Below are 11,358 nucleotides of genomic sequence, written 5' to 3' on the forward strand. Positions count from 1 at the left end.
GACTCCATGCTTGAAATAACAGCCTGAGAGAGATGAGAGGGACAGAATATATAGGATTTAGTAACCATATGGGAGGGAGCAGGAGACCTTGAAGGAAAGAGAGGAACTTAAAACGATTAGCAGACTTTTGTTTTGGCAAAATTGGTGAAGTTCTTTTCTGGAAAGGGAGAATATAGGGTAGGTCAAGAAAAGAGTTCACATGCACATAGGTTGAGTTTGAGTTGTCTGTAGGGGCATTGGAATCTTTTTAGTAGGAATTTAGACACAAAAGAAGACATCCAGGACAGAAATCTTGGCCATCAGTTTACCATAAAGAAAGTGGTAGTTCATGCCAGTTAGAAGAGACTAGAAGAGGGATGAGAAGAAAATTCAGGTTAATTCTAACAGTGATGAGGCAAGACAAAGGAGATAAGAAAAGAGATAGAGAAAGAAAGACCATAGAGACAGGAGAAGTACAAGAGAGCTGAAGAAAGAAAATATATATATATATATATATTTATATTGAGCATATCTTTTGAAATGTTCACAGGGGTAAGGTGACTGGGAATAGTCCTTTAGATTTAGCACTTAGTAATTATTTAATCTTGGCAAGAATAATACAGTTGGAATCCTGATTGCAGTGGATTTGAGAAGTGAATGGGAGTTGAATAAGTTGAGCAACGGATTATTCTTTCGAAGAGTCCAGCTGTACTGAGAACAGAGAAAGGTAGGTAGGTAAGGATTAAGGGAAGAATTTAGATTTTACATGGGCAAGACAAGAAAATTATGCGATATGGGAGTGTTTATATATACAGTTGACCCTTGAACAACACGGGTTTGAACTGTATGGATTCCTTTATACACTGATTTTCTTTCGCCTCTGCTATCCCTAAGACAGCAAGAACAACCCCCATTCTTTGCTCCTCAGCCTACTCTGTGAAGACAATGAGGATAAGGACCTTTATGATAATCTACTTTCACTTAATTAGTAGTAAATATATCTTATTAACATTTTGTTTTATCTAACTTACTTTAAGAATATAGTGTATAATATAACATTCAAAGTATGTATTAGTTGTCTCTTTATGTTATCAGCAAGGCTTCTGGTTAGCAGTAGGCTATTAGCAGTTAAGTTTTTGAGGAGTTAAAAGTTACACATGGATTTTTGACGGTGGTCGGAGGTTGATACCTCTAATCCCCTGATTGTTCAAGGCTCAACTGTATATAGAAAGATTGAAAGTGAAGGAAGGAGATGGATTAAAGAACAGTATCCTGGAGAGAGAAAGTCAGTAGCACAGTTGGAAAAATGAGTGTCTAACAAGACAAAATTTTTTCTCCTTGAGACTGGGAACAGCTGTGAATAGGTTTGTGATAGGAAATTAAGGATAATTCATGTATTTACAATCTGGTGCAGTCAGCTGGCCTACCTTACTTTGGCCACAAAGAATGATCTTTCTGATTTATTTGTTGCCTTAGTTTATGATATCATTTCCAGACTTTTAGGAAAATTAGCGAATATAACATTTTGGCAGACTATGTCTTAAAATGAATCAAGTCTAGTTTTTTCTCTTCTTAATTTTAAACATTGATTTCTGGGAAAGTTAAATTTATAATGATCCATTTATTCAAGAATCAAATAATTGTATCAATAATCTGCTGTATGCAAATGTTATGTTTTATTCCATAAGTTGATATTTTAATTATCATGAATTATATTTACCTTTTATGTCAGGTTACAAAACTGATGTTAGTAATGTAGTTTATCAGAAAGACCATTGACTTTGGAATTATAAAACCCTGAGTTAAAATCTTAGTTCTATCACAGATTAACCATTTGATATTGAGTATTGGAAACTTGTTTTCCTTTTTTGAGATAAGAGTCTTGCTCTGTTGCCCAGGCTGGAGTGCAGTGGCATGATCATAGGCTTACTACAGCCTCGACCTCTTGGGCTCAAGCAATCTTCCTCCCTCAGCCTCCTAAGTAGCTGGGACTATAGGTGTGCACCACCATTCTCAGCTACTGTTTTTTTTTTTGTAGAGACTAGGTCTTACTATGTTGCCTAGGCTTGTCTCAAACTCCTGGCCTCAAGCAATCCTCTCACCTCAGCCTCCCAAAGTGCTGGGATTACAGGCGAGAGCCATTGTGCCCAGCCCAAACTTCTTGTAAAATTTATCTTAAATTGAGGATAGTACTGGCTAGAGCCATTGTGCCCAGCCCAAACTTCTTGTAAAATTTATCTTAAATTGAAGATAGTACTGGCTATCTTGATAAGATAATTGAAAGGGTTAAATGAGTGACTATTATGTTAGTGTTCTCTTCTGAATGAAACCGTTAAAATATAGAACCTGTTTGTGAGGATTTCCACTACCAGTATCTGTTTAAAATAGCGCCATTCCTATTTTCACTAAAGGATTAACTACCAGTGTTCATTACAGTATACTCATAAAAATCATATTTAAAGCATGGTATTCATTCCCTTTCCTGAAACCCATTCCGTTTCTTCTCCTCAGGGCACTGTTTTACAGTTAGTTTGTATACCAACATAGGATAGGTGGCTCTGTGAATTATATAATGTAGTGTGGACCACCCAATTTTAATACACCTACAACTTCTAAAACGTAGTGTTCTTGAAATTCTAAAATTGTATTTGAAGACTTTTAGTGACATGTAGGCCATATTAATTAGGTCACTGAAGTTTTAAATTTCTTATATTGTGTTTAATTTTTAATTAGGTTTGGTGAACTTCCTCAATGCTCCCAAAGACCCTAGACCCACCCCGTAGGATTGGGAAACATTACATTACATATAGCAAATATTTGTTGGAACATAACATTTACAGATTGTCAGTCCAAATGCTGGGCCATTTTTTAAGCTACAATGAGGTATTGTTTATTTTAGATTCTAGTGTATGATTCTTGAAGAACTTCAGGATGTTAGCAATAATAGTTATGATATATTGAATTCCACTGTATACATAGAGTAGAAAATGAGGCTCAGAAAGGTTCAGTGACTTGCTTAAGCTTACACAGTTTATAAGTAGGAATCTGGCTTTGTCTCATTCTAAACTCTAGTCTGTAAATAGCAAAACAAAGCATTAATCTATTTTAAATAAAAATTAATATGAGAACATAATGGAAATATCAGTTTTATGGCATTTTTCATCTGGCTGGGAAATACTGTTCACAACTATTAGGATTCTCTTCTTATACTCAAACCCTGTCACTTGGCCTGCCTTCTGAGAAGCAGTACAGATTTTGATAAAACCTCCTAATCCACTAATCCTTGGGACTAACATGGTAAATTGCTGGGAGATGATGGCAGGCAGTATGCTGCCAATTCAAAGTGAACTTTAAAGTCTTATAGCCCCTCCCTTACACCCTCAATGATGAGACAACAGAAGGCATGTAATTACAATAGCAGTTTCAAGCCATTTATCTTCTGTAATCTGACAGCTAAGAAAAGAACATCAAAACAAAATTTCCTTGACACTGGAAGCTTCTTATATGATTAAAAATGTACCACCTGTTTTATGACTAAAAGAACAACTGCCCTCTAAAAGGAAACCTGATTCTAGAAGAGTGGTAATATGCATAGTATGATGCAAACATGCTGCTCTCTTCACATTGGATATTTTCTAAATATTTTGAATTTTTTGGTATAGTTTATAAAGGTTTATTTAAGAATATATTGCAATATTTGTTTAAAATAGTGTGGCATTAACTAGGATCTCATTCTTTTTATGAAGTATTTGTTTAAAAAAATGCTATAACAAATATATGAAAATGTAGCCTAAGAAATGTTTTAGGCATTGACTACAAATTTTAACTTTTGAGTTTAGAATCCTTATTTGGACTGTGCAAGGCTATGAAGTCTGAAATTTTAACACCAGGGTATTGTATGGCATACAATACCTTGCTGAATGAATTCATTGTCAAATTTTAACACCTTCATAAAAGGCCTAAAATTAGCCTTTTATGAAGACTTATAAGCACAGAATGGGCAAATTCATGTTCTTACATTTATTTGGTGAATATAAGCTTGTTTTTTAAAATTATCCAATTGTTATTACCTTGGTCACTCATTTTCCAGATCACTAGAGTCAGATTAGCATGTTTCTGAATGCATAAATGTACATAATTATTTCACAAATTTTTAAGTGAATAAGCTTCTTGAAGTCGTCAGGTATTGTCTTACTCATCTTTGTATCCCATACGGTACCCTGCTGAATGAATTCATTGTCAAAATACACATTCATAATCTAACACACACTCCTACCCAATATTTAGTGAACATTCACTAAATAAAATGAATTATATTAACATCAGCCCTATCACGTAAGTTCTATTATTGGCTCTGTTTTCTAGATGAGAAAACTCAGGCTTATTTGGATGTTTCTCTCTCATAAATTTTGTAAAGTTGAGTATTCTTTTGTTCGTTGATAAAGCCTGATAGTATTTTTAGAACTTAACCCTACAGAATATAAAAAAAAAAAAAAAAACAACCTCTTAATACCGGGTACTCGTCATACAGGTTCAACAAAAGAGTCTTCATCCTGTTTGTGATTTTTATTTTTCGGGTATGGTTTTTTAATGAAGATATAAAATAAATGCAAGATAAGTCTGTGTTTGTATTTTGTAGTGTGTTGGTGATAAACCATGTTGAATTTTTGCTGGTGATAATATTCTACTGGTAATTTAATTGTAGAATTTACAGATGAGAGTTTTAAGCTAGTGTCAGCAGAGAAATCATTATGGCTTTGATATATAGCCTTAAATTTGGGCAGGTCTCAAATTTCTTATGTATAAAAAAAGTTAGACTAAATCTCCCAAAATCCTTTCTTACGCTTTCAAGATATAATTGGAGCTATGAAAGAGTACTAAGGCCACCAAAAGGAAAAAGCGCAAAGAGCTAAGAGAAAGCCAAGGACTGAGTTTTGAGTGTTAACAATGCATATTTTTGAAATGGTAGGAAGTCATGACAGTGAACTAACATGGAACACAAGGAAAGTTTCTGAAAATGTGGTTAATAAGATTGAAGAGAAAAAAGCTCTAAGAAAGATCATAGTAAACCTTACAGAGCATTTTTTGCCCTAAAATGTTGTGGGAGCCTAATAGTAGGGAGATAAGAGGTAATATATGAAAAACCCTTGGCACTGTGCTTCAGGATATTAGTTCCTATTTCCTCTGATTCATTTCTGATTCAAGTACCATTTGTGTCCTCTTGACACTTATTTGAGTGGTACTTCATTGCTCAAACATTTTTTGCAATACTTGTAATTTCCCTGAGAGACTATTTAGAAGCCATACAAGATAATTTAAAAGTTTATAACCTATCATTGCTGTTCTTAATAAATTGCCCAGATCTGCATTGTCTTAGTTACTCACCTTATTCTCAGAATTTGGCTCTGAATGAATTTTGATGGTTTCCAGCAATCAGACTCAACCTGAAAAGATGAGGATTTGCTCTCATTTTCAGATAGTAGAATTCAACAGAAATAAAGAATTGAAAGAGCACTGCATTTGATGTTGAGACTTGTATTCTGTTCCAAGTTCTTCTGTTAAGTAGATGTATACTTTCATTTAAATTCTACTTGAAATGACTTAATTATTAATTATGGCTTAATAACAGCATAATTATTATATATTGTGAAAGTCTATGATTTTATTATTTTAACTAGGCTCTGAAAATAAGATAGTTATAATTCCATCTACAATAATGCATCTTTGAAAATTTGGTTCTTAGTAACTCTGTACCAAAGCTGCCTAAAGAAAATTTAATTCTGTATTTTTGTATAAATATGTGGAATATATTAATGTATTCCTATTTTGAGTTTTTTTCCCTAAAAATCTACTTAGTATTATGTTTTGACTAATGGTCTGTTGGTTCATTCTTAGTTGGGGAACAGCATTTGAAGTAACAGCTCTCAATTAATTGATTAACCCTCTGTTAAGTTTTGTTTACAGATATTGGTTGATCATATAGATTTTTGCATGGCATTTATTTACTAAATCACTGCATAATTAGTGAACTTGCTTTGTGTCACCAATTAACATGCAACTTCCTAATAATAAAAAAGCTAAAATTTTTAGTTCATAGTTCCAAAGCACAAAAACATAAATAAAGAATATCTTGACTAGAAACCATCAAAATATCATTCTACTGTATTTAGTTAAAAAAAAAAAAGAAATACCTTTCTTAGAGCCAAAAATAAAAACAATGGGTGAATATATGAAATTTTACAGTATACTAAAATAATGTAAATGAGTTATGATTTTGTGCACCATCTACACAGTTTTTAATGCTGTAAATACATGTTCTTAGTACTTATTCTAAATATTATACCCCCGTCTCCCACCTACTTGAAGAACAGCTATTTTTTGTGTTAATAAAACAGATCTCAGTAAATATGGGGATTATTAGGATTTAGGATATATTGAATTATAAAGCAACATATTTAGGCTTATACTTTTGGGAAATTAACTTTAGCAGTGAAATAATCCTGATTAAATTTCATAGTACATCATATGTGTATTATTTAACAACTAGTGGGAACCTGGCCCCAGACACAAATAGTGGGAATATCTGAATTTTTTTTTTTTAATTACAGGAATATGTTTAGGCAAATAAATAGAGTATAAATGTTTATGGCATTCTTAGCTAGAGGTCACATTCTAAAGTGCTGTGCATCGTATGGTTATAACCAACTTTATAACTTAAAATACTCTGACAGTCTTTTATGTCTCTGGAATAGGACTGAAAGCCTTAGAATATACTGAAATACTTTTTATTTTTGTGTAATTCACCTTTCTTTCCCAGCTCTTCTATAGTTTCATAATGAATAGATGATTAAGTAGATCACTGCTACTGCAGAAAAGAGAAACTTACCTTGGATCATGGTAACTTGCAGCCTGGATCCTAACTCTTCCTCAGTAGTAGGTGCTGGAGAGATAAAAGGATTAATAGTTTCTCTTAGTATGCTTTCAGAGAGCCTCATTATTGCTCTTTTTATAAGTTTATGACAGCAGTAAAAGTGTAGAGTGAGATATTTAAACAATGTCAGTGTGGGTTGCAAGAATATGGGAGAAAACAGGAATTTGGATAAATATTTTTGATTGTTATTTTAGTTTTATGTAGGGGGGCAAAATAATTAAAACCAGTCTATCTACATCAACAGAAAATTTCCCCAATTGCCTGTACTATTCGCAGATGTAATCTGAAGCCACAAAGGTGGTATAGATGATTGTCTCTTTTCTTGCTCTTTTGAAAGTGTGTTTCCATTTCTTATACTGTGTTCCCAAATATAGCTGTCTAAAAATCAAAAATATAATTTCCAGGATCTAAAATGCACCCTTATGCTGTGTGGATATACATTGGTTTGTCTACTTACTTCTGGTCAATTCTGAAGTGGATCTCAGCTCCTCTTGAATTAGCCATGGACTTGCTTCTCCCCACACTTCTCCCTCATTTATATTCACCTGCAGCCATTGGGCCCAGAAAAGTTACTAGAAGCGTGCTGAGTGTGATGGATAGAATAATTGAATTTGGCCATTCCCTGGACATGAAGATGGTAGAGTGCTTATTATGTGTCAGGCAGCGTTTTAAGTCCTTTCTTCACAACAGCTCTGTGAAATAAAATGTGTTATCCCATTTTGTGTAGAAAGAAAGAGTGGAATAGTGGTGACCTTGTCAGGATTATTATCGGGTTAGCTTTATTAGCTGTGTTAATTACCCATAAGGAGGGAATAATAGTATATAAATAAAGTGAAATTGATACTAAAAAAGGAGGGTTTCCCTTTTACTCCCTGAAGGAAACAGTGCATGAATCATGGTTGTCTCTAAAATGCCGAAAAACTAGAAACAACCTAAATGTTCTATTGCTAAATAGTGAACAGTTATATATGCAATATTTTATCATATTTCTGTCAGAATAAATAATGGACTATGTTGATACCTGAAAAGATGCATTAAAAATAGTAAGTTAAAAACCCACAGATTTATGCCCACACGGACAGTTATAAATGTGTATTTATATTAATACAACTTCGATAAACTGACAAAGGCCGACAGAATGGGAAGTATAAAGTGACAGATGTCTTCTGAAAGTAATGGCAACCAGTTGGATAATGAAAACAGTACATTTTAAGAAGACCAGGGATTACAATGCAGTAATTTTAAAAAGGTGAATTTAAATTCACTTCCAAATGACATTCTCCAAGATGAAATATCTGTCCTATGTTAAATGTTCTAGAAGAACTTCAGGAACACAACTAAAGTGTCCTAGAAATGGAAAATTTCAAGGTAAGTTGTATAGCAGCGTTTCCCAAAGCACTTTTGCACAGTTGGTTTTAAAGGTTAACAGGCATTACATGTAAATAAAAGGGTAGTGAAGACAATTTGGGAAATCCTAGGGTTCATAAAATTAGATTCTTTTGTGTAGGACTCATTAGCCCCTTCAATGAGCATACTCCAGGTGAGTAGGAGTGGAGGCAGAATGCAGAGTGCCCCATTTCATAGACTTGTTTGCTTGAGACCACAGAACTGTTGGGCTTGGTTCTTGTTAGGGAAATAGCCTCTGCAGATACACTTTGGGCAACATTGGAATGTTACTTGGAGGTGTCCGTGAGCAGGCGTGAGGTGTGAATGTTGTGGCTGTGGGTGGGTATGCAGCTCGAGGAATAATACGTTGAATGTTCCAGTCAGGGATGATGGGAAATCATCTGGAACCGTACATATTTTTTTTTTTTTTTTATTTTCCCCCTCTTCCTATATTTTGCTTTTGAATAAAAATTCATGAGAATAAATTCACTAATCTAAAATTAACTTTGTTTTTAATATCATAAATATGCGGTATAGGGAAGAAGTCAAACTTGAGAATCTGCATTTGATTTGCTTTTAATCTGGAAGGATAACAAATACAGCATGTAGCTCTTGGCTGGTTTTAAGGAACTGGCAGAAGATTATATTTGCATTAAAGTATAACCTGGTGGTATTCTCCACATACTTGTCTCCCACACATTCTTTACCACCACAACTCATGTCAACATTGCCAACAAACTATACAAGATGACCAGATCCAGTGGCCCTTTTATGTCCTTAGTTTACCGGACCTCTTTGCACCATCCAGCTCAGTTGTCTGTTACCTCCCTGCAAACATTCTTCTCTCTCCATTTCTGTGACATTGCACTCAGCTGTTTTCTTCCCCCTCTCTGGCTGTTACTTTGTAGTTTGTTTTGCGTGTGCATCTTCCTCTGCTGACTTCTGAATGTTTTATACTGAGGGCTCAGTTTTGGATCTTGTTTTCTTCTATGTTTTCTTCCGAGGTGATGTCCTTTAGTCTTGTAGCTCTCCCTGCATACCGACTGCATGGTGATAACTCCCAAATCTATTTTCTTCAGCCAAAAAGTAACCATTGTTTTCAAGTCACAGATACCTAAGTGCTGTACACTTAAATGTTGTCTCACACATATATCAAGCTTAATGTCTCCAAACAAAATTTTTAGTACTCCTCTTCACTTTCCAGCTATTCATTTTTTAAAAAATTTATGCTCATTAAAATTGTGTGTGTGGGTACATAGTAGGTATATACATTTATAGGGTACATGAAATATGTTGATACAGGTATACAGTGCATAATAATCACATCAGGGTAAATGGGTTTCTATCATGCCACTCATTCTTTCCTTTCTGTTAATGGTACTGCCATCCACCAAGAGTTTTCCATCTCTATGTTTTCTACTTTGATCCACTCTGCCACCACTGTCATGTCATCTAGGCCACCAAAATCTCTAATTTGCATTACTATAATTTCCTTTTGCCTAAACTCCCTTTCTTATCTCCCCTTAGTCTTTTTTTTTTTTTTTTTTGAGACAGTTTCGCTCTTTCGCCCAGACTAGAGTGCAGTGGTGCGATCTTGGCTCACTGCAACCTCTGCCTTCCAGTTTCAAGCGATTCTCCTGACTCAGCTGCCACCCGCCACCATGGCTGGCTAATTTTTATATTTTTAGTAGAGATGGGGTTTCACCATGTTGGCTAGGCTGGTCTCAAACTCCTGACCTTGTGATCCACCCGCCTTGGCCTCCCAAAGTGCTGGGATTACAGGGGTGAGCCACCGTACCTGGCCCCCTTAGTCTTTTTCTATAGAGCAGTCATTTTTTTTTAAAATGGAAACCTAGTCATGACACCCATTTTAATAGTAGCTTTCCATTATACACTGAATTTTGAATAAAATCTATGCTGCTTATTGTGGCCTTAAAGGACCTTCACAGTGTGGCCCTTTCCAGTCTTCCTTACCTCATCTTGTACCTGATCCTCCCTTGCTCACTAATGTTCCAGCCACAATAGCCTATTTTCAGCCCCTTAAATATGTCTTCATATATGCCATTGCTTTTACTGGAAGCAGCTTCCAGCTTATCCTTTGCATGCCTGGCTGCTTCTCATTGTTCAGTCCTGTCATCTCCTTAGGGTGGTCTTCACCGACTGTCCAAAGTAGGTTTATGCACCCATTTCCCTGTTCTCCTTTATTTCAGAGCACTGGTCACAATTTATGTTTACTTGCAACCTCTGATTATAAACCCCTGAAAGCAGAAACCATGTTTCTTCTACTCACCAATGTACTATGTGTATAGTAAAGTGCCCTATATTTCTTTTGTTGAATGAACTCAGAAAATGAAGTGACTGAATGGATTCTGAGCTAAAAACATCTCCAGATGGTGTATATTTGTTTTTAAAAGCATCTCGCTTTTAATGTAATGTATAGATATTATAATTAAAGGAAGATATGTCATCTAGAGAAGACAGATGTTCTTGGTACAGTCTCCATTTAGTATCTGGTCCTTAGCTTTGATCAGGCCATTCATGCTAACTCATTTCAAAAGATACTGGTTTATAAAAAATACAATGCTGATTTAAAACAAATAGTGAAACAAATATGTAACTGAGCAGGCAGGCTGTTCATGCTTGTGGATCTCCATGAGAAAACTTTACAACAGTTGAAATATAAGCAGAAGGTGTTTAGTGAATGTGAGATCTGAGCTTTCAGAATTAGCAGAATAATGTTATTTTGGTGGTGGGGTGAAGAAAATTTGCTAGTCTACTACATTCTGAGTGCTATAAATAAAATTTGGCTGTCAGAGTATGATGAGGAGGCAGGGTGTAGGGTCCAGATATGAGTAAGTCTGTTTACATTAAGACTTAACCATCTACTTGAGGTCAAATGCATTCTCTAGGTCTACTGACAAAGAATTGACAACATTATTCTTTCCTCTAAGGGAACTCGTATGAGGGATTTGTAATGCTGTGTGTAATACATATTAACATTTAGTGCAAGAGGATTTTGAAATGCATTGGAATGCTGTAATAATTTTTCTTTGAACTTGCAG

At 34.9% G+C, this 11,358-nt stretch overlaps 1 protein-coding gene across 3 annotated transcripts in view; it reads left to right on the plus strand.

Annotated features, from left to right (window-relative positions):
- The window catches only part of LOC105477229 (BMP2 inducible kinase), a 146,973-nt gene that overhangs the window by 126,418 nt on the left and 9,197 nt on the right, over positions 1 to 11,358 (plus strand). The window lies entirely within an intron of this gene.

The sequence above is a fragment of the Macaca nemestrina genome, chromosome 3 (assembly GCF_043159975.1).
Source record: "Macaca nemestrina isolate mMacNem1 chromosome 3, mMacNem.hap1, whole genome shotgun sequence".
Classification (NCBI taxonomy): domain Eukaryota; kingdom Metazoa; phylum Chordata; class Mammalia; order Primates; family Cercopithecidae; genus Macaca; species Macaca nemestrina.